The 24,315-nt window shown below is 33.1% G+C and overlaps 1 protein-coding gene across 5 annotated transcripts in view; it reads left to right on the plus strand.

The window, feature by feature from the left end:
• LOC106459911 (transcription factor GATA-4-like) overlaps positions 1-24,315 on the plus strand; it is a 96,263-nt gene that overhangs the window by 1,384 nt on the left and 70,564 nt on the right. The window lies entirely within an intron of this gene.

Raw genomic sequence — 24,315 nt, forward strand, 5'->3', positions numbered from 1 at the left:
ACAAAAGATAATAGTCTCTCAAAACCGAATGTATGTGTATATATATATATATATATATATATATATACGTACATTCGGTTTTGAGAGACTATTATCTTTTGTGATAACACAATATTTTGATAGTCATATGTATGATAGGAATTTTGCTATTTTTCTTTATAAACCATTGCTTAAGAATAGCTGAATTTGAATAATGCTTTTTTACATATACTGAATTGAGTTACAGAGAAGTAAGTATGAATATAGTTATTCTGTGTATCTATCCGATAATGATCGTACTGAATTCATAGGGACCGATCCGATTATGAAATGGAATTGTAATACATCGAACGTAGTACAGTGTGTAAAAATCATGTAATATTTGAATTTAGAATATAGCAGTGGTATTTAGACAAATCTGAACTTATGTAACTAGTAGTATCGCTTATTTAGAAGTTTGTGGTCGGATAATAAAGTGTTTTTTTTTTCTATTCCTTGTTTGCGTAGATGAATAAAAAAAAAGTATTTTACTTTTCTACTGAAAATAATAAACATGTTTTGTTATCGTTAAAAGGTCACATTTTAGGATAAGTAAACATGTTTTTAGTTTCTAAGTTTTAAATATTTTTCATATTTGTTGGAGTTATAAATATATATACCTTTGTATACAAGGTCTAACAAGTTGGCTTTCTTTTGTTCAAATTCATAGATGTTTTCAAAACCCGAGTAAAAATTACGTTTTATAAAGTATTTGCTATTAAATATATGATGCACGTATAAAACATGAGGACACAATAATGCCGAGACATTTTATCAGGAACTTTAGGGAGATACATTTCCTAAGATGGGTTAGAGCGTCTCATTAGTCCTAATTCTTTCTGTTAATATTTTATTAACTGGATACACAGTTGAGAACAAATATGAATGCTTAAGTAGATATTCATTGTGTTTTCTTAGTGCAAAGCTACGCGATGGGTAAAGTGCACTCTTAGTGCAAAGCCACGCGATAGGTAAACTGCACTCTGTCCACCGCGAGAACTAGAATTCCGGATTTCAGCTTTGTGAGTCAGTAAACTTACTGCGGACCCCTGAGGAACAAAGTAAAGAGTCACTTAATTATTTTATTGTATAATTTATATAAAAGACACATTGGTTACGTGTTACGTTTAAAAGTCTCCGACTGTTTAAAAAAAGTTTTAGTTTTATTTGTTTTTTAAGCACAAAAGCTATACAATGGGCTATCTTTGCTGTTTCCGCTAATGGTATCGAAACCCAGTTTTTAGCGTTATAAGTTTTCAAACTTACCGCTGTGACACTGGGGGTCAGATTTTAAGAATATACCTGTTAGCCAACAATACTTTAGAACGTGAGGAATTGCAGGCTACACAACTGAAAATCTAGACATTTCCAGCTGAGAAATTGCAGGCTACACAACTGAAAATCTAGACATTTTCAGCTGCTTCCTTGTATTCCCAAACATTTGTCATTTGCATATTAAGTATTATTTGTATTATTGTCACTGTTTTGTAAATGCTTTATTTTATATCATTTCCAATTTTGAAACAGTTGTGATTTTAAAAATATTTGTTATTTCCTTCTCATCAATAACTGAACATAACAATAGTCAGTTCTCAAAAGAATAGAAAAATTACTTACGTTTTCAAAGTATTTCGAGCTAATTTTTTAAATATATATTTTATAATGATACTCATTTCCGTAAAGTAAGCACAAGAATAAGATCTAGATGTTGAATATGAAGTTTATCAAGTTATTTTTATACGTTATTTCTGTGTGTTTAAGTTAGACAATTTAACACTACAATTACATGACTAAACATTGAATATGTGTCAACTTGATATTTTAACATCTTTTCTTTGAAATATACATTATGAAACATTATTATTTTGCAATTCGAATGATTTAATATGGTTCATTAATATATATATATATATTTAAATACACACACACACACACATATATATATAGCAACGTTTTTAGGTTACGAATTTATAATCTCTTGTAAACTTTAAGCTTGTTCGTATCCTTACTCACCAAATTCATCAAATACAAAAGTTGAACTCCTGATTACAATTAATAAACTCATTCACCTTATTAAGTTAAGTAATACTGAAATATTAGTGAAAGAAAAATTCTCGCAAATGTTTATCTTATGAAAAGGCCACCTTTAATGCATACATGTTGACATACTTTAACAAAATAAAAGTCTAAGCCTGTGGTATAAGTCATATTAATATGTACAACTTTGGAATAGTTAATTGTATATTACATACGTAAAAAAAAATAATAATGAAACCGAAAGTGTACTTTTTTTCAAATTTAACTTTAATTTATTGTATGAAATAGGAAGACTTTTTTCAGGCGATTTTAGTTTGTACTTCAGGTGAGGTCCCTTAGGAAATATGTGATAAATTGCTTTCAGCTAATTTAAAATATGGTAATGAATCTACAGGCTCATAAATGTAATTCAGTTTGACAAAAAATGTACAACTAATTGTTTGTATTTTAATTGGGCGCGGGTTGGCCCTGTGGTAGAGATCTGGATTACAGAGTTAGCGAACCGGTTTCGAGTCTGTGCTATAACACAAAATATTCCCCGCACTTTAAAAGTTGTGGGTGCGTTATAAGAGTGACAGTCAATCTCTTAGCGTAGATGATGGTGGTAGGACTGGCTGTATTCCATCTGGTCTGTAGTTCAATATAAACAGATAGCCTAACTAGCTTTGCTATGAATACAAATATCTTAGTCATTTCGTGTGCATACTGGAAATTATCTCTTATATCTATTGCCTGAAACTAAAGCCACGGTCATAAAAACGTTTCAACTCCCGAATCTATAAAAACAAATAATAATGGTCATTCTCATTTTAGCAACAACCATACAATTTTAAGAACTTATGAGTGATTTGGTTTGGTTGTTGTTAAGTATAAAGCTACACAACGGGCTTTGATTTTCCCACCACGGGTATCGAAACCAAAGTTTTAGAGTCGTAAGACTTGTGAGCTACTGGGAGACTTATGAGTGAAGGCAAAGAACAATATGTAATAGCATGTCAACCCAATTATATCTGCTCTATCGAGTGCCAACAAGTGGGCAGAATCCCAGTACCATCATCAAGCCGGCTGGGATACAACAGACGTAATAATGGTCTAGGCGCTATTTATAACATCAGTTGCATGAACAACAGCTGTTATGGTATGAACTATATTAAGTAAGTGAGGTCTAATTATTATCAGTTCTATTTAATTCATTTACACATCAGGATTACGGTAAGGGTTAATAACACAATATTAAGCAACAACCACACAAGTGGAAGTTAATCATAATTTTAAATATTTCCTATATATATATATATAGTAAATCATAATAATGCTTACATACAGGCAGAGAACAGTTTTATGTTCACACATAGAGATTTAATTAACATGTTAAGGTAATAATTTAATTCAATTTATTTGTTACGTCAAAAATCAAAATCATAACGTGTCATATAGGATCTGGCTTTAACCTGAAATTCTCTGTATAAAGGTGTTTTTGAGGCTACAAACACTAAATTCTTTCCCCACATCTCGATACCGACGAAGGTATACTCTATAACCTACGTGTCATATAGGATCTGGCTTTAACCTGAAATTCTCTGTATAAAGGTGTTTCTGAGAATACAAACACCCAATTCTTTCCCACATCTCGGTACTGACGAAGGTGTACTCTATAACCTACGTGTCATATAGGATCTGGCTTTAACCTGAATTTCTCTGTAAAAAGGTGTTTCTGAGAATACGAACACCCAATTCTTTCCCACATCTCGGTACTGACGAAGGTGTACTCTATAACCTACGTGTCATATAGGATCTGGCTTTAACCTGAATTTCTCTGTAAAAAGGTGTTTCTGAGAATACAAACACCCAATTCTTTCCCACATCTCGGTACCGACGAAGGTGTACTCTATAACCTACGTGTCATATAGGATCTGGCTTTAACCTGAAATTCTCTGTATAAAGGCGTTTCTGAGAATACAAACATCCAATTCTTTCCCACATCTCGGTACTGACGAAGGTGTACGCTATAACCTACGTTTACAGTTTTTCGACAAATCAAAAAACATTATTATATACAGGCGTGCTATATTACTAGTTGTTCTTAATAAATATAAATTTTGAATATTCTTTTAAAGCGACGTGGGTAATGAGAAGTACACTTACACTGAGTAATGAGAAGTACACCTACACTATTTCAGAACTTCTCGACTTTGAAACAACGACAGCTGAGTACATTTAATGTTCGCAGTGTCTCCGAATTTTATAGATTTAGATTATGGTGACGAGAATAGGATGTATTTTCATGTCATTTGTTGAAAGGTGTTCTGTTTGAGCCTAAATGCAGCATTAGAAATATTGTAAAATTTCTTGTCGTAATCAGTACTTATCCAGTCCTATGAAATCGTGGTACAATTTTCTGCACTTAGCTACAGCATCATAACGATTTTGGTCGTTTCAGTTACTTTGTCTGTATTTGTGCACGTAGCTTGTGTATCGGGTCCGTAAGTTACCATAAGTAGTCTACACAATTTCTGCCAGGCTGTTTGGGTTTGTTTTATTACTTATCGAGATGAAGCTCAAGATTATTTTTCACCATATGAACTTTCCTAATATCCCTATTTTGCCACACGTGTACAGTCCTCTGTCTCATTGGGCTTGTGCGATAACGCTCTAAGCCGGGAGGTCTCTTTATGCGTCGGAAGCAAATAGTCTCTCCAACTTGATATAGTGTCAGCCATCACTGGTTAGGTCCAACCATTTAAGTCTATAAAAACTGATGCCAGGCATAAACGTCAGATGCATGACATGGTGTTGCATTGTTAATTACAAGTTCATCGTGAAACAATAAATGCTTTATTACTCATTAAACTTTAACAAACTTGTGAATTTGATATACGCTGTCCTAAATCCAAGTGAGCTCGTTAGTGAAGAACACTACATAAAACAAATCCACTATAGGAAAACAAGACGAAAAGATAAATAGAACAACGTTTTTATTAAAACTCTACAAATTTATAATAATTATGACGTTTCGGTGACTATAATTTTCAGAATTGCCAACGACGGCAGATAACCTGAACGAAACTGTATTACTAATATCAATAATAATAACGCATCTTAATAATCATTCATTCAAACAATAAAGCAAAAGATGAACACAGAAATAAACGCTAATGCTTAGTTAGTAATATAAGTCCACGCAACAGTTTAATCATCTAGTAATTTGTTTAAGAAATCTTAAAGTTGAATCATTTAAACAGCAAACCATTGAATAGGTACTATTCAAAATAGTTTTATATACAAACATATTTGTGGTGTATCTATGTGTTGTAAAAATTTCCATATCTGACTTTAATATTGATTAATTATTAACTTGGAAATGCACGTTTATATCGTTTTATTACTTTAAGAGAAACCGCTCGTAATCTCTGCGGGAAGGAGTTATGATCTAGCTCTTTTGTAAGAAAAGTTTACTTACTGCTATAATCCTAGAAATATTTGAAGATTTAGACAAGATTCTGATTCGCTACTGTTATAATGAAGAGCGTCATGTGGGAGGGGATTCCAAATTGCAGTTTCTTTGAAACCTTTCAAGTCAGGCTGTATTAACACACACATATATGCAAATTACTCCATGGCGTAGGGCCCCAGCTGAATTGGGAGGCTTACTTCTTCCCGTCCCAAGCTTTTTATGTTTATTAGTAATGTATACGTTTTACAACTTTATGAACTGGTGACTGGAAATCAATTGTTCCTTGAGTGTTAATTCTGTGTCGTGTTAAGGATTTTGGTGATTATCAATGTTAAACATCAGCAGTTATTCTTGTGAAAAGTTCTCTGTATATCTGCTTGTAAACATACTGCGCAACACATGTCATCGGTTAAACCAACGAGAATGAATATTTTATTGCGTAAGTTGCACACACTTCTTATCTAAAACACACCACAATAAAGACATGCAGTTGATAACAGACCGTTTAATCTATATACACATCATTTTCCATTGTACGAGTTACCGACGCAGTAAAGCTACTAACATTTCAATTATCTAATTTACAGTTTATTTCTTTAATTACAGAAACAATGAGAGCTTAACACTTCGAATAAAAGTATAATTTCACATTTGTCTAATAGGCGAGTATTTTCAAGTATATTCATAATCTTAATAAATCTTAATTTGTCTGCAACAGAAAGCAGTGAGTTGAACTAACCATTTACCCGTTATAAAATATAATAACTAAATACATAACGATTATAACATAACAGATACCAGCCATATTTAGAAGCTTACAGTATACCAGTAGTTATCAGCCAAGTACAAACATACATATACGAAACGTACCTGACAAAAACTAACTAGTACTAGGCATAGCATATCACAATACCTAGCAATGGATATCACACCATTTTGTTTACAGATATTCTGATAAAAGTAGTATACAAACAGTAATCAGCCAAACACGTATGTAAAATGATTTTACTCATACAAGAATAGTCAGACAAATACAAATAATTATTTTTGCCACAAGTCACAAACATTCTGATATTTATCTGATAACAGGAATATGTCAATATTTGTTGATCATGCCAATACTAAAATTAACATACTTGATCTATTATACCCTTATCTACTAGTTATAGTGTCACGATCAATTGTCACACACAAAACGGATTAGGCTTACACTTACTTATATCATTTACGACGCATGACAAGTTCACCGTCCCATTTACCAATAGCATAATAACATCAACTACTTTTGAACCACTAAGGATATACCAACAGTTATCGGACTTGACAGTTGTATACTTAAATAACTTGTTTCTTCAAAATAAATATTTGACATAGATATACTAACATATATATATATATCATAAACATTGCAACAAGTAATATTCATATGACATTATCTGTATCAGATAAACATTTTCCGAGCGCATTTATTTTATTTGTTGGCACATATAGAAATATATACCAAAACTATTAGCAACCATAGACCAAATATTATCAAGCACACGTGTATTTTGGTGGTGGGGGTTGTTGAGTCTACTTTATTCTACTTTAGAACATTTTATACAAGGCCCTGAGTGAATACATTGTGTTATAATTTCAGAACATTTTAAAAAACATTTATTCTAGTTTAGAACATATTATAAAGGCCCCGAGTGAATACATTGTGTTATAACTTCAGAACATTAAAAAAAAACATTTATTCTACTTTAGAACATTTTATACAAGGCCCTGAGTGAATACCTTGTGCTATAACTTCAGAATATTTTTAAAAACATTTATTCTAGTTTAGAACATATTATACAAGGCCCTGAGTGAATACATTGTGTTATAACTTCAGAACATTTAAAAAAAACATTTATTCTACTTTAGAACATTTTATACAAAGCCCTGAGTGAATACACTGTGTTATAACGTCAGAATATTTTAAAAAACATTTATTCTTGTTTAGAACATATTATACAAGGCCCTGAGTGAATACATTGTGTTATAACTTCAGAAAATTAAAAAAACAAACATTTATTCTACTTTAGAACATATTATACAAGGCCCTGAGTGAATACATTGTGTTGTAACTTAAGAAAATTAAAAAAAAAACATTTATTCTACTTTAGAACATATTAGACAAGTCCCTAACTATATAACTTCTTTCTGTTCTAGGGAGATTTACATGTCTAGACAAGAATCTAAATGTAAAACTTCTATTACAACTTTAGAACATTTTGAAAAGGCCCTAACTGTAAACTGTTTTAGAATAATTTAGTAATATAAGTATGTTAGTTTTCTAAAACTAATGTGACAACAGTATTTAATATAGGCTGTAGTACATCTTCATGGAAATTAGTTCTGAAAATTTCAAACCTTTTCACATGAATCTCTATAGCTTTCACAGCATTGTACTTTTCGAATGTTGGCTTACTTCAAGTTTGAAAAACAATAATCTCGCATAAGAAAAGAGAGTAAATTACTTTTGTTGTGTATTAATATTTAGGGGATACACTATATACAGGAGCCCATTAGTTAACGTCCCGGCCTGTGTATTAAAGGTTCCGTGGTTCGCACCCTGTTATTGCCCCCCCCCCCCAAAAAATAGCCCGGCACCTTGGAGTAGTGGGTACGTTATAAGAGTAATGGTAAAATACGATTAGAGTATTACACGAGTTTGCGGTGGATGGTGGTGACTAGCTGCATGCTGTCTTGTTTGTCACTTCAAAATTAGGGATAGCTTTTGGGCAGCTTTGCGAGAAATTCAACAAAGAAACACTATATACATATATAGCAGTCTGTTTATTTGTAGCGTGATATTCAGGTAAAGGTGAAAATAATTTTTCGTTAGCTGTATTTTCTTACTATTATTTACTTCTGTCTCCGTGTTGTTGTTGTTTTCTACTGACAATGTAATTAGAAACAAAAGGTGTGGCGATACGATATCATATCATGAAACCGTGATACGATTGTATCGATACGATACGATTTATGTATCTTTACGAAATTTGGCAAGCTTTCAGTAAACATTACAAGTCTTTTGTACAGAAAAAATCAGAATTTCTAATAAAGTATTTTTGCTAAAAATTAATGATTCAATAAAGGAAGATGAGTATTGAGTACTGCATGTTGTCTTCATTTCTTTTATCAAAAATATTACATGCAAAGGAACAGAACAAATTAACAATAACAAAATAGATAGACAGATATTAACTTTTTATATTACTTCTCTTGCCAGCTGTCATCTAGTTCATCAAACCTAACATTGTCTTATTATAAGACAATGTTAGTTATATAGATAATTAATTAGAGACAAGACTCTCAAACTTTTTAACAAACCGTTGGTAAAACTTCTGTATCTAGATACGTATCGTATCGCGGCATCAGTAGCTAGTTACCGATCGTATCGACATCTATGATGAGATACGCACCCCTAGTAGAAACGTCAGACTTGTGTGTTTGTGCGCGTGCGTAAGACAGCCTGAATTTAGCTCAAAATCTATAGGGTGTGATGCAATTAAGGTGAGTCACACTCACATACTTTGATATACTAAATTAGCTGTAGGCCTACTTGAATGTAGTTGGTTCTTGTTATCGTGATGTTTTTGTTAGTATGTTACAGGATCATCAAAATAGTTCACTAAGCCTTGTATTACAACGCTAATATTTGAGGGTCGGTCGATTTCCCGCTATTAATACAGCGCAAATGGTCCATTGTGTGGTTTTGTGTTTAAAATAAATAAACACAAGCAAATAAATATGTTAATAACGAAAAACTGTAATCGGCATATAAAACATATATGGATAAGAATAAACATTTAATGATCATTTATGTTACTTGTTACCATACAATGACTGGATAATGGAGAGCTGTTATGTACGTTAGGCTCTGTTTGGTCAATTACTTCAACATTATATAGTAAAAGATATAATTTAATGTGTTTTGTATAAAAATAAATCACGTATGCATATACGTTTTCTTACATTTGTTTTCAACCAGTTTTAGGAGAGTTTTATAAGTATTTATCATTGATCTACTCTAAATCAATTTCTCCTACTTCTGAGCTTGTAACAAATTGAATGATATATGGTTTTTTGTTTGTTTCTAGCTTTAAGCATTGCGGTTTCGTTTCTTTTCATACGATAAAATATCTTAGTTCAGTGGTGAACATTGTAAACTAACTGTATTACACATGTTTCATTAATATACAATATTAACAAATACTAGAGTAATCTTACTCATAAAATGTTCTATTATTTTAGTCGACATATATATATATATAACATTTAAAATCTGAGACTCACTATTCGTCTGAAACCAGACCTGAGACCAGGATTATTTTATCATTAAAACAAATCAACGTAAATGTAATTATATTAATTATTTTGTACTTTAATATATAATTTGAGTTCCTAGTATATTTTTTTTCGGGTTGTTTTATTCTACTAGCAAGCACTGAACGGCATTGTGAGTTATTGGTTCAAATTGGTGTTTTACGGCTTATATTTTGTTATTCTCTAAATGCTACTTAGCCTCTGATCACTCTATCACTGGTACGGTAATATTGTTTTATACTCATGTTTTTAAGCCTTTGTATAAAAATTAGTACAGATACAAATATAGAGGGAATTTTGTATTTGTGGCGAAGCTACTACGGCTATTTTCTGCCTTCCCTAATTTGAACCAGAGAAACGACACCCAGTCGGAAGCACCTTACCAACTACCATCCACGCTAAGGGATTGACTGTTGCCCTTATAACGCACCCACGGCTTAAAGTTTGTTTTGAATTTTGCGCAAAGCTACAAAAGAGCTATTTGCGCTAGCCGTATCTAATTTAGCACTGAAAGACTAGTCATAACCACCCACCGCTAACTCTTGCGCTACTCTTTTACCAACGAATAGTGGGATTGACCATCACATTTTAATATCCCCACGGCTGAAAGGGTCAGGGTTTCGAACCCGCGACGATCAGGGGATGCCAGTCCACCCCCAGCAACCCGTTGGTAACCATTATACTGCTGGATAGACTGAAACAATACAGCTTGTTACTTTATATGCAACTCCTCCCATAGTTTTGGAACTAGTAGGATCGAACTTGGAGTGTCCCGGGGAGAGTCTTTATCTGTACGACGTAGCTTCTTTGCCATGGTGGTTAAACAAGTCATCCAGGTTCTTAGGGTCACTAAATTCAAATATATCATGGGATTTTGTGTTCCTGTCCCCCTCGGAAGACTAGAGGCACCACGTTTGAAACGGTGTTCATAATCTCGATCACATGTTATTAACCACACTTTTTGCTCACAGTTTGCAGATGATGTTGCAATCTGGAAGAGTGTCCCAAACCCAACAACGACAACATACAATATACAACCACTACTAAACGAAATAGAATTGTCCCGCAATAAGTGAAGAATTAAAATAAATACGCACAAAACACAAGCCATATTATTAACAAAATCGTATAAAACAAGCAAATTAATACCACAATTATATCTAGATGGGACTCTCTTACAGGAAGCAACATCAGCAAAATTCTTAGGGATTAGATTTGACTCAAAATTAAACTGGATACCACACATTAATAGCATAAAAACAGAATTTGGGAAAGAGCGAGTTACTTAAGGAGTCTGACTGGCAGCAAACAAGGAGCTTCACCAGAAAACATATTAAAAAATTACAGAACATACATAAGACCATGAGTAAATGTATCAAAAACACACACATCAACAGGCTACAGCAAATACAAAACTCTATTTTATCGAAAGCATATAGAGTCCCATGATCAACAAACTCAGAATTTCTACACACCTATTAAAATTTTATCAGACAGATTCCTTGGTAACTCGCTTCAATACTATAAGAAAAGCATTAACAAAAATGAACTAATGAGCAAGCTAGAGAGTTACATAATACATGATGAACCAAGCCCTAAGTACCTCTCCTCTCTAAACATCATAAATATCTTACAGCCAAACAGTGCTAGGCTAACTGAATTCTAGACATAAACGTAGCTCTATTTTAAAAGGGTTTTATATGTAAAAATAGGATTATGTGTTTGTATATGACTGCTAAGTGGAACTGTATTGTGAACACGGATTAATAGTGCGATCATACATAAGTGAACCTAGTAAAAATATACAAATTAATATTACCCCACAAACTGGACGTGGAACGAGAAAAGTATCTTAATTAAAAATTCGGACAATGGACAAAATTTAACATACTGTGAGTAATGCAACAACAAAGTAACAAGTGATATTACCTAGGATTCGGTTACAGTGCAAACAAAATAACAATTCCAGAGAGTGAGGAAGAGGTCTACGCTGAATCTGTCCCTCCCTGGTCCAAAACATGGACCGAATCCCGATGAAGAAGAAAAGTTCACATGTTAAAAAGGCCGAAGTTTGGACACATGCAGGCATCTCAAAGGGTTTTTTAAATATTGACCATCATTGGAGCAACTATAGACTTAACTGGAACAATATACGAGAGTGATCGGTATGTTGAGGTCTCTGTGAATCATGAGGGGGCCTTGAACTCTGGAGCGGAAGGCAGGTATGTTATGCTATTTGAGGTAAATTGTCTTCTCAAGGACACAACAACATGTTGTGAACAAGCCTCGAACTCGCAAATTTCTGACTACGAGTTAAAAAACTGGCCACTGTTCCAGTGTTCCTAATAATGATGCGGCTTAAATAAAACTGATGAAAATTACTCCTGACGAACTTAATTCAGCTCACACTGCAATAGTTATTGTCAAGCAGTCTGCTCATATAGATAGCATCTAAACCCGGTTTTTAGCGTTGTAAGTCCGATGACATACCGCTGTGCCACTGGAGAGCAAGATAAAAAATAATGTGTCTCGAATTTTCTTCGAATGTTAACATAGATCCTACTTGTATGGAATAACATAACGGTAAAGCCTGTAAATAGAATCCTGACACTTCGATCACACCTACATTCCAGTGGCTTAGCGGCAAATCTGCAGGCTTTCGACACTAAAAAATCGGGTTTAGATACCCGGGGTAGACAGAGCACATATAGTCTATTGGGTAGCTTTGTGCTTAATAACAATCAACCAAACAATCGTCCACACTTTCCTTATAACGTCTATGAGAGTTTTAAACGTCACAGAAATTAATCTGTTTTTGTACTGAATCGTACATTTCGAACTATAAAGCATTTTTAATTTCGAATAATATTATAAATAAGGCTTGATTTCTGGAGACTTATAACGCTAATGGACGAGGTTTGGTAGACACAGTGCAGAAAGCTCATTGTGCAGGATTGCGCTAAAAGCGCAAAGACGTGAAAATTTATATAGATATCGGCAAAAAGTGATCAAAGTTTGCATAATTAGATTGTCTCTGTAGTGATACAATATCTGGTAATTTTATTAGTAATAGGCAACAACAAAAATATTCGATTCCATGGCCTCAATTTTTGGAGAATATTATACAATTACCTGAAATACACATCCATTTAATCAGAAATTTTGTGTGACTAATAAAAAGCTTCACAATGTGGATAATCTAGGAATGATTAGGTTTATCAGAGAATGAGTGAGAGTCTGGATATAAAAATAGTTGTCATTATAAACTCATCCTCAATATAAACATTTTCTTTTAGTTTTTACGTGGTGTATATAAGTAAACTCAGATGAGTATCGAGGTCATAAAAGATTTCGTAGAAAACAGTATTCCGCTAAGTGTTAGCAACTCCTGACACCAAGAAAACGCTGTAAAATTTTAAACAGTAAATTAGATTAGTGCTTTTAGTTATATATATTCATTTCAAAACACTACTAAAGTTTGAAATAATTTAAAAACTTCTGTAGGCCTATAAAACAGTTTTATTATAGTTAATACAAATTGTAACATTTTATGTTTCTTTAACATAATCACTATGAATATCTACCGTTCTATGGAAAAAAATATTGTCAACAAAACATCAGTTTTTATAATGCCCTGAGAGCATTTCCTTCTCAATATTAGCTCTGTCTATGGACTCCACTGAGGTCCCAAACCCTTCGCCCAATAAGTTTTCTGCCTTCCCTAATCTTGAATTACTGACCAGAGAGCAGGCACCCAGTTTTCCTACCAAAATATCATGATAATAATAATAATAAATAAGACGAAATACAAATAATAAATTCATATGTACATTTATATTGAAAACTTTATGAATTTTTGTTTTGTTTTGCTTTTCGTTAAATCTACGGGAAATACTATTCGAATCCATGATGAACCAAACGGTAAAATTTGCTAACTTCCTAAAAAATTAGAACACACACACACACACAAACATATATAATATTTCTTAAAACTTAACAATGTAAATTATTCGTTAACGCAAGTTTTTCAGTGTAATTTATGACATTAATTTTGTTTTTTCGAGGTTGGTTACAAATAAACTTTATCGTGTTTTTGAGATGTCATTCATTGCGTCAAATTTGTTACTGAATATCTTACAAATTTTGTTAAGCTACGAGATTATCAAACATTGAACTGCGAAACGATGTTACTTGACTCGGGCACGGGTTGGCGCTATGGTAGAGGTATAGCTCTGGATTTCTGAACTGGCGAGCGTAGTTCGAATCCGTGCGAAACCAAAAAATATTCCCCTTACTTTAAGCCGTGGTTGCGTTATAAGAGTTATAGACAATTCTTTAGCGAGGATGGTAACTGATTGGCTGCTTTCTTTCTGGTCACTCGTTTAAATTAGGGATAGCAGCAGATAGCCTTAATAGTTTTGCAATAAATACCATAGTTACTTGACTTCGTTCTTCCAAAGCACTGTAATTATTTCGAGGGTAAGGCATGGATATTATGAATCTGTATATATATATATATATATATAGAGAGAGAGAGAGAGAGAGTGGGCCGTAAAGAATCCACAGATAAATGGAAAAGGAATCTATAACACAAAAGTCATTTCTTTATAATTAAGCTGTACTTGCCGTTATCACTGTATCAGTCTAACATTAGAAATGTGCCAAATGTTGACTATTTTTACAAATATATGTGCAATATAAAGATTCCTTATAAAAAGCTACATGAAATACAAAATAATTAGTATCCTTTGTAGTTTCATTAGAGGATTTCGTTAAAGTTCACCTTGTATATAGTGATCATAGTTTCGAGTGTCTCTTATTTCAATAGTTTAATTACAATAATTATGAACTGAAAGTGGCACAATATATAGAGCAAGACTGGCAAACATTGTAGCTTTATATGAGTTTCTAAAAAAAAAGAGGTCGTAAGTTATGAAAGCGTTTTTGTTTTTTTTACTTTTTAAAAAGTCGATAAAAACCTGAATAAAATCAGGATATATAATTGAAATAATATATCCTATTGAAACTGCATGCAAGAATAAGTTTTAGTTGCGAGTATTCAGCAGGATTTGTCTATATGTTTGAACCTAACAATGATCATAGTTTCGATCTCACCAATCTGAATTTTAAAAGGATTCAAAACAATATCGTGATGAATAATTGTAACAGTAACTTTCAAGATATTCCCTAAAATCATTGTTATATATAAAAACCTTTTACTATTTTAATTTCAACACGTACGTGATTCAGAAACGTAGTATACTTCCTACATTAGCAAATATACTGTCTGTCTGATTTGAATTTATACGCATAACTACACAATAAGTTATCTGTGCTGTGTCCTGCGAGTATCTAACCCCGAATTTAAACATTATAAGTCCTCAAACTTACTGTAGAGACACAGACGAGCACAAATATTCTGTCACGCAAAAACCAATGTAGGCTTTTATAGTGTTCTTGAATACTTATTATTATTATGATGATAAGTGTGATGTTACTCTGGCGAGGACGTAAATAAATACGAATATGACGGAACATTTTGAATAAGCTAACAATATCACCCTTGTAACAAGTGTTTACCGATGTGTTCCCTTCGAAAAAATAAACTCTTACTTTTAAATACTGTACTTATAATACATTTAATAAAAAGAGGAGTACTATAGAACGTTAACATAATTCAAGACAGTCGTATGTCAGTTGTATCGGAGTTATTGAGAGAGATCAGAGAAGATATGAAATAATTCAGATAAATTAAAATAAATCTTATCAGCTGAAGTTAAAAACTAGATGTGTGGTATTTTCAACTTGAAGGGAACATTATGGACACATGAATTAAACGGAAAGATCAGGGAACATTATGGACACATGAATTAAACGGAAAGATCAGGGACTCCAAGATTCAGGCGTAGTCGTCTCTAATTTTGAACAGTTAACAGCACCCGCCGCCTACATGGTTACTGTTAACTGTTATATTTACCATGCAACCATAGCTGAAAATGCATAGCGTATTCAGTAATATACCACTAACTCGATCCAGGATACGCCTGGCTATGTATTAGATGTAACAAAGCTTGATAAGCAATAATCATTTCGTCACGTGAGTACTCTGACTTTATGAAATTTCATACTTTTATATCTAATGCTTATCATTAAAATACGCCCATATAGTATAAAACGTAGCATGCATGTGCACAGAAATGATTTAATTATGCCTTTATTAAACATTTTTATATAGAAATTTCTATCGCCAAAGTTAGTAAAATTTGTCTTTACACTTTGTTAAATGTTTATTATTATAATGTATGTCTTTAACTTCACTCATCAATATACATATAATAGTACTGTCTGTTGTATGTCCATGTAACTACTTCGCAAGGTGTGGATGGATCTTCACCAAATATGGTATGGAAGTTTATCGGGTCCATGGGGATATACAAACAAATTTTCAGTTTTGCATTTTGCGTTTTTAAGGGAAGCAATTTTCATGTTCTAAGATAACCTTTCATTAATCATGAATTTTCATAACTTCCGGGGCGGGTACTCCAGCTAGTTTATTAATATAGTATATATTGATATATAGAGTCGCAGATCAGACGCAGAACATCGATATTTATGTCTGTGTTCTTTCTTAAGCTCTAGTACAACATACAAACTTAGATAATTTATTAATTTTTAAGAAGGATATCATGGTTCTATCAAGTTTAAAAATTACCTCGGAAATATAAGCAAATATAGGCTGGATTCGGACTCAAGCTTATTTTTACTCTACAGGTCTAACTTGTCAGATCTGTTAATGTATTAAGTTCCAGCTTTTACAGCATTTTGAACACTATATTTGTTTCATAGCCGTGATAGCTTCGTTGGCAAAAATAATTGACCGGAACAGTTGCTTATTCAAATTTCTATTGCGCTTAATATCTCACTGTATTTGTTTGTTAAATAATAGTTTTCGTCTAAACATAATTTTGTATATCCTTGTTCATTAGACATACCATAGAGGTAAAGAAATGTGTACATGGGAAAGTGAAATATTATTACGACACATTAAGTAACGGCTTCTCCACGAAGAAGTAGTTTATAGCTATTTTTTCAAAGGTTTATTTTCTAAATATAAACTTTACTTGGCTCTCAGCACTTCAGCGGCAACTATATTTACTAAATTATCATAATATCGTAGTAAACATTTCAAGTTATCTAAACTTTATTTGATAAAATAAATAAAACTTTGAAATCATGAAGATCCTTTCTCACCACAAAAACATGCTCTACATCAACTTCGTCACAGAAATTCAAAATTCCAAGGCTTACAAGCATGTATAGCTTCAACTTACTGTGACACAATTTATGATTTAATATTTCTTCACAGTATGACTAGAATATTAAATACGTAATTATATCTCACCAACAAGAGGTATTCGCGCGGGCAATGTTTTTCGGCTTCACGTAGTTGTCGGGACGGCGTACGTGTGCCTTATTTGTAGGCACCAAGAGAGTGAGTAGTAAGGAGGAAAATTATAATAGTTTTCAAACTCTTACAAATTAAAAATGAATAATGTAATGGTTTTAAGGTCACTTTGGGACATATTCCAGAAACCCTGAAAGTTTCAGGATGATCGGAAGTCGAGAAGTTGCAAACATTTCGTCACATACAGACAGAAGTTGCTTTATAATAGTACAGTGCCAAAACATCCAAAAGACAGAAGTTCCTTTATAATAGTGCCAAAACATCAAAAACACATTTTATTAATTCCACCAACTTAAATGTGCTCTTTAGTTTCACTCAAGGAGAATGAAACACACAATGTAGTATAAGGAAAACACAAGTAAATCAATGAGTTAGGTTGCATTAATGTTGTTTTTTTTGTAATTGTCTTAACAAGTTGGCTTCATAATATGGATAGAAATATAAGTCAAACTTTAACATAGCAACTGCTGACATGTACGATTAATTGCAATATATATATATATACATTCCCAGGCATGTGATCATATGAGTAGAACATAAAATTGGCATCACAAACTCCTAAAAAATGTGTTTCGAAACAGAATATTGTAAGAAGTTATCATATAAGAATATCACTTCTTGTGTAAAAATGGATCTCCTACAGTAACCATAGTAATCTGACCCATTGAAACGCTAAATGGAGACAAAGCTACACCACTAACTATAAAAAGCTTATTCCCCTTGTCACTCTGTCGAGAACGCTTTCACGGTCCTTTTTTGTAATGCTCAACAATATATATCGTCGCATAGCTAAAAAAACTATCACCTGATTGTTCTTAGACCAACTATGGTGTTTATGTTGTTTTATTCTTTTTTTTTGATAACTTCGGTGATATAACAACAAAATAGTTTAATTCAGAAGTTTTATGACACTGACTTGTAGCCAAAAGCAAAATAAAATTTACCAAAAATGTATCAGCTGAGCCTTATGTTATGTTTATGTATTAGGCTTAATGCTTAAATTTGACTACAAATAGGCCTACTATTACTAACGTTATAGAGTCAATGTTTAAAAAGTTTTAAGTGGTAAATAAATGTTAATTAATAAATATTCTTTTTACATTTTTACACATATGTCATCTACTTGGTCTTAAAACACAAAGGAAAATAAACGTTTATTACTACCAAATATCGTTTATCACTTGTACAGTCGAAAGAGTTGAAAATTTGTGTCGGAATGTCCGCACTATGTTTTCTATTTCCTGACCTAGAATACAGTAAAAAGACTCAAGCGTGTAATTTAATCTCTTTCAGAATGCACACATACTTTTGTTTACGATAACATTCCATTTTTCTGTGTAGTTGTTATTAAAAATGTGGTGATTAAAGAATTACTTCGAGACTGATGAAATAAGTAAAGAGTGTGTGCATTATGGAGGTACAGACAAATTCGTTTTAGTTAAATTCTATAATTTTCGTTAATCATTCAACAACGGTTTCCCGTAATTTTAACGCGCTTTTATACTAGTAGAGTTAATAATACATTAACTGCAGAATGAGAAGACATCGAGAAGTACTTTATGGACCATTATCGGCTTCAGCATCATTCCAATAAGAACAGTTTTAACGTGGGAAGTATAGTTGGTCCAGTCGAATTTGGATAGCGTTTACATCCACAGTGGATCATCTAAGCAGGATAAGGCTTGTTATGAATAGAAGCCTAATAAGGTGGATTTTTTTGAAGACTTACAAGGCCACTCAATCTTTTCCACGATAACACCACACGTACAAGTGCAGGAGACCGACTCCTCGATACAACAGGTTTAGAAGTGTTAAGTCAAACGACGGAATGAACCTAGCGAAAAGTACAGTTGTAATGCACAGCCACCTGCTGACAGAGCGATGCTGCAATCTTTGTTAGGTTAAAAGAAAGAGAAAGAGAGAGACAGTCAGTTTATCGTGTTAAATGCCTCACGTTTGACAATAAAATGATGACAAACCATAACTGCTTTCGTGGAATTGACCAGAGGAACCATGTGGGAGAGTCTAGACAAAGTGTGGATCACTACTATTCCCATCAAGATCAGGAAAATAAGGCACGCAACATAGATATTGTACAGACTGTACAGGGCATTGTGGTTGCATTGTGGATGAACAGTCAGTCCTTGAAGTAGATAGCAAATGGCTGATGACCTTTGGAATGTACGGATACGGTCTCGACATACATGGGTAGAACAAGCATGTTGTAGCCTCATCGGACTTATTTATCACTGTACATGCAAAAGTTGGTGCACAGGAGGTGAGATGCTGTATTTAGGTAACATTCATTTTCTGGCATGTGAGAATTATCTCGACATACCTTGTATAGGACTAATATGTTTTAGGCCCATCAGACATGCTTACCACTGTATAGTACTGTGCATACAAAAGTTGGTGCACAGGTGGTAGGGGATGTGTTCAGGTGGTATACATTTTATCATAGCTAGTTATTTCTCGTAAACTTGATTTACAACAGTTCAGGACGATGGTCATATTCTTGATGTGGAATCTGTTAATTATAGGTTCTGTTACTGTAATGTTGTGTTTGCCTAAAGATGCCTGTAACTGAGCGGGTGCTGCTGCTTTAGGAAAGAGCAAGTGACCATGACTTTGTAGGTCTTCTTAAAGAACCCACTCTGTTAGACCCTTCTCCATACCAATCTTTATTCCTCTGACTATCTTTGGGTGTAACTGCTACCCAAAGTTGACAGGGTTCTCTATGCTCCCACGTGTTAAGGTTTTCCTTATTGGCGAGATCTCAAAGTCCTTGATGATTAATATAACATTTTATGGGATTTTTCCAATTCTATGGTAACTAACTATACGTGGTCCTTTCGGTTTGGATAAATTATCGGAAACTTTATTGTCAAATCATGTCGTTATGGAAAGACCATAGAAAGGGCAGTTTACTGAAAGTTGTGATAACCGTTACTAAGGGAAACAACTGTGATGAAAAAGTTAACGTAGAGAACAATGACCGTAAACGTATATCGTATTATGGGGGAATACAAAGTGTTAAAGAACAATAGTTCACAAATTTAATAGAGTGTAATGCACTAAAGACTATATCATAGAAATAGAATGACTATAAATTTAGACACGTATTGAACAATGAACGTATGATGTTAGATGTCGATATTGCTTAGAAATTTGCGTACAGATACAAGATGATTAAAAAACTGATACTTAAAATTTCATATGATCACGTCTTAAAATTATTTGTTGTAGAGGAACTAGGATTTCACTAGAAACACGCCAAGAATCGTGAGTTTATTCACGAAAATTTAGCATAGTGCAGATGCTTCGAAGCCATATTATAGTGCTTACTTAAACTACTGATCTTACAAACTAGCATTACTTGTATTTCTTTCGCTATCTTTCAATAAATCAAGATTGGTGATTCGAATAAAATGCATTTCAATGAGCAGGATGTGACAAGGATCAATGATTGCAGTCTGGGACAGATAATGCTTATAGAGATGGGTTGATAACGATGGACAGAATATTCAACAATTTAGGTAGCCGTTTCTGAAATACCATGTATATTGTCCACACTTCTCTGAATAAAATTAATGATCCCCAATGTGTCTTTAATGAAATTTAGTTCCCCTAAGACAATTAGTTTCAAACGTATATACTCATTTTAAATATGGAGTTTTCTTTATAATACCACTGTATTGCAATTATGTTGATATTGCAGTAAAGCCAAAATTGTTGTTAAATTAATATAATAAACAAATATAAATTCGATTGTAATTTTCCTTCTTTTTCTATTTCCCACCTACCAACAACAGCTGGTCCTGCCTGTACATAATAGTTTCTTGCATTATCTAGACTGTCACGCATTCGACGGTTTCCATGGTCACCAAACCATGATACAACTAGCGCCACTGGATAGTTGTATTGTAGCAGTTTGCTCAAACGTAATCTATGCTGACAGTATGTATTGTGGTAATACAACTGTAAAGACACTATTTCTATTCCTAGCACCATTACTGAGGAAGCTAATGTTTCCTGTCTGTTATCATATTCCTATATAAAAGTTTAGATGAAACGCAGAAGAAATTCAACATTAGGTAAAGTAAGTATTCCAGACCTGGTAGAAATACATCAAGTTTTATCTGCGCTTGTAACATAAGATGAAAATAAGTGTCTTTAAAAATTAGAATCCAAGTTTTTCATATAAGTAAACAATGGCAGTATTTATTTACATTGCAAAACTGATAAAGAAACAAATAAACAAAAGTTAAAAACAGTCAGGAGGAGGTTAAAATTCAGCTATGTTAACTAATCAAATAAAAACTGTAAGTGAGAGAATTTTAAAGCAGTCGTATCTCAAATCTTTTTGGTATAAACTTTACCAAATTAGAAACTTTTAAATCTAGAAACACTGTAATTACTCCAGCCATATTAATAGGATTAAAATAATATTGCCGTGACTAAATATACTGGACAGAACTTTCTGCCGAATGTGGGGGATTTCCACAGCTGTTACAAACACTGTAATGCCAATATCATTGTAATCCTAAGCAGATTCAAGCACTCTTACATCAAATTATGACAGCAGTTTCATGTCTGTTTTGGATTAAGAGAATTTTTTGTTTGTTTGAATTTCGCGCAAAGCTAAACGAGGGTTATCTGCATTAGCCGTCCCTAATTTAGCAGCGTAAGACTAGAGGTAAGGCAGCTAGTTATCACCACCCACCGCCAACTCTTTGGCTACTCTTTTACCAACGAATACTGGGATTAACCATCACATTATAACGCCTCCACGGCTGAAAGATTGCGAGTCAAGCTCCCTAACCACCTGGCCATGCCGGGCCGGGATTAAGAGAAATAAGCAATCGAAAAATGGCAAAATTATTGTTGTTCTTTTCCTTGCAAAACATACAATAAACAAAACAGGACCAACACGAAAAAACAAAGTCACTAATAAATATTGATCTGAGCTGTGGTTTAACAACTGTAGCACACATTTTAAAATTGTCGATGAATATATTTTTATAATTTTAATGGTGAATTGATCTCCACAGCATTTAGTTAAAACTGATGACTTAAGGGCCTAGATGGGAAATTTGAAATGAGGTAATGGAGTAGCGGTTTAAAAAGCGGTAGGTACTGTGTTGATAGTTAGCTACCCCTTACAACTAGGATTCAAATCCTACTTTGGGCGGCATCTTACTTTGAATTAATATTACACCATATTACAATGCATTATATCTGTTTTACAGAAGGTTGAATACCTTGTTTTTAAAATATTTTCAGTAGGCAAATCAATAAGTCACGTGACAACCACAGCTTATATATAGTCGTAGTGGTGGAATGTATCAAGACTACATTTTGACATTGTTTAGCTTTCGTAGGCAGTCAGTATGATGCCATCGAAAGTTGTTCACTCTAGGCCCTTTATGACGCAAGATATTCATACAATTAAATCTTGAAAATGTATTCACATCGAAGATTTAGAATTTCTTTTTCGTAATTACATTGGAAAACAAAGGAATAGTGATGAAATTTAACACCAGGATCATACAGAAAAAAAAAAGACCTGCAACAAACTGTACTTAGACCGTGGTAAACAAGGTGCACTGTCTCGTAATAGGTGAGAATCCACGAACACAAAGGCCGCTGATAAAGCCATGTGTCCAAGGCAATATTACACCACATAATCAAAGAATATCTTCATCTGGAAAATCGACACAAATCACGTGTACACAAATTGCTTCCACAACACATTCGTTAAACCACAATATACCTCAAACAGCTGGAGAATGATATGGGTATTCATACTATTCCATAAGAAGGCATACCAATAAAGCCGCCGGATACAGCATTTTGCATTTCTTTGCGGTCTGATTGTTGAAACAAACGCTTAGTAATCTTGTCTTCATACACTGAATGGATTATTGAAAACATGCAGATTGGTGTGCTTTAAGCAAGAGATCCTTACGTCGGAGCCTTTTGCAATGGAAACTATGCTGCAAGGCTATAATCAAGGTGCACGGTCGCCAGATAGAGTATGATTGAACGTGGCGACATGGACTATAACGACGTGGTGAGACGCCAACATTCTTTTAACAAAAAATACTCAATAATTGTAGGTTAAGAGAAATAAATATTCATATAGTGGTAAAAATATGGATGTTTTTATTGTTTGTCCTCTTTATCTTTTCGAGTATCCGAATCAGAAGGCTTAAGTGGTTTAATCAAGATAAAACAAAGCTAATTCATTATAGAAAATAGTTTTAATAAGTAATCAGCAAATGTAATAAAAAAATCTGACCATTTTGTATGAAAAGCACTTAACATTCTTGAACATATAAAATATATTCAGTTTGCCTAATAGGAATCATATAAAAACAAAACTATTAGTTTCCACATGTAAAATATCTAGATATAGACTTCTATTTCATATAGTGTAAACTTTTATAACCCCGTAATACCAGTAATACTGAGAAGTACTTGTGATCAGAACATTTTATGTGTACAAAAAGAAATACAAAGTTAAAATAAAGATGTCAGTAGTATACAGATGTAATGTATAAAAGCTAAGTTATATAAAAGGGCAAACCCTATAAAGATGTAATGTAAAATTAGGTAAGTTAAACAAGAAAAAAATATGGAATATTTGGCCCCTTGTTCTATCGTAAATGGAACAAGTAGCAACATGTATGTAAAAGTGGACCTAATTTAATTTATATAACTGACCCATTTATTCTAATTTGGTTGTTTTTGTAAATATAATAATGTTTTGATGAGATATATGAAAAGAGGGAAAACACAAATATAATATATAAGACAATAGCAACAACAACAGAGAAAAAAACTGAATGACTGTTTATGTTATATTTGGAAGAAATATCTATTTTTTGTTCGTATCTCCGTGGATATATATTTGATATATCGAACAGATATTTAACTTAAGAATAAAGAATGTTTTGAATGGTCAGGAAAGTATAGTTATAAT

The sequence above is a fragment of the Limulus polyphemus genome, unplaced genomic scaffold (genome assembly GCF_000517525.1).
Source record: "Limulus polyphemus unplaced genomic scaffold, Limulus_polyphemus-2.1.2 Scaffold31, whole genome shotgun sequence".
NCBI lineage: Eukaryota > Metazoa > Arthropoda > Merostomata > Xiphosura > Limulidae > Limulus > Limulus polyphemus.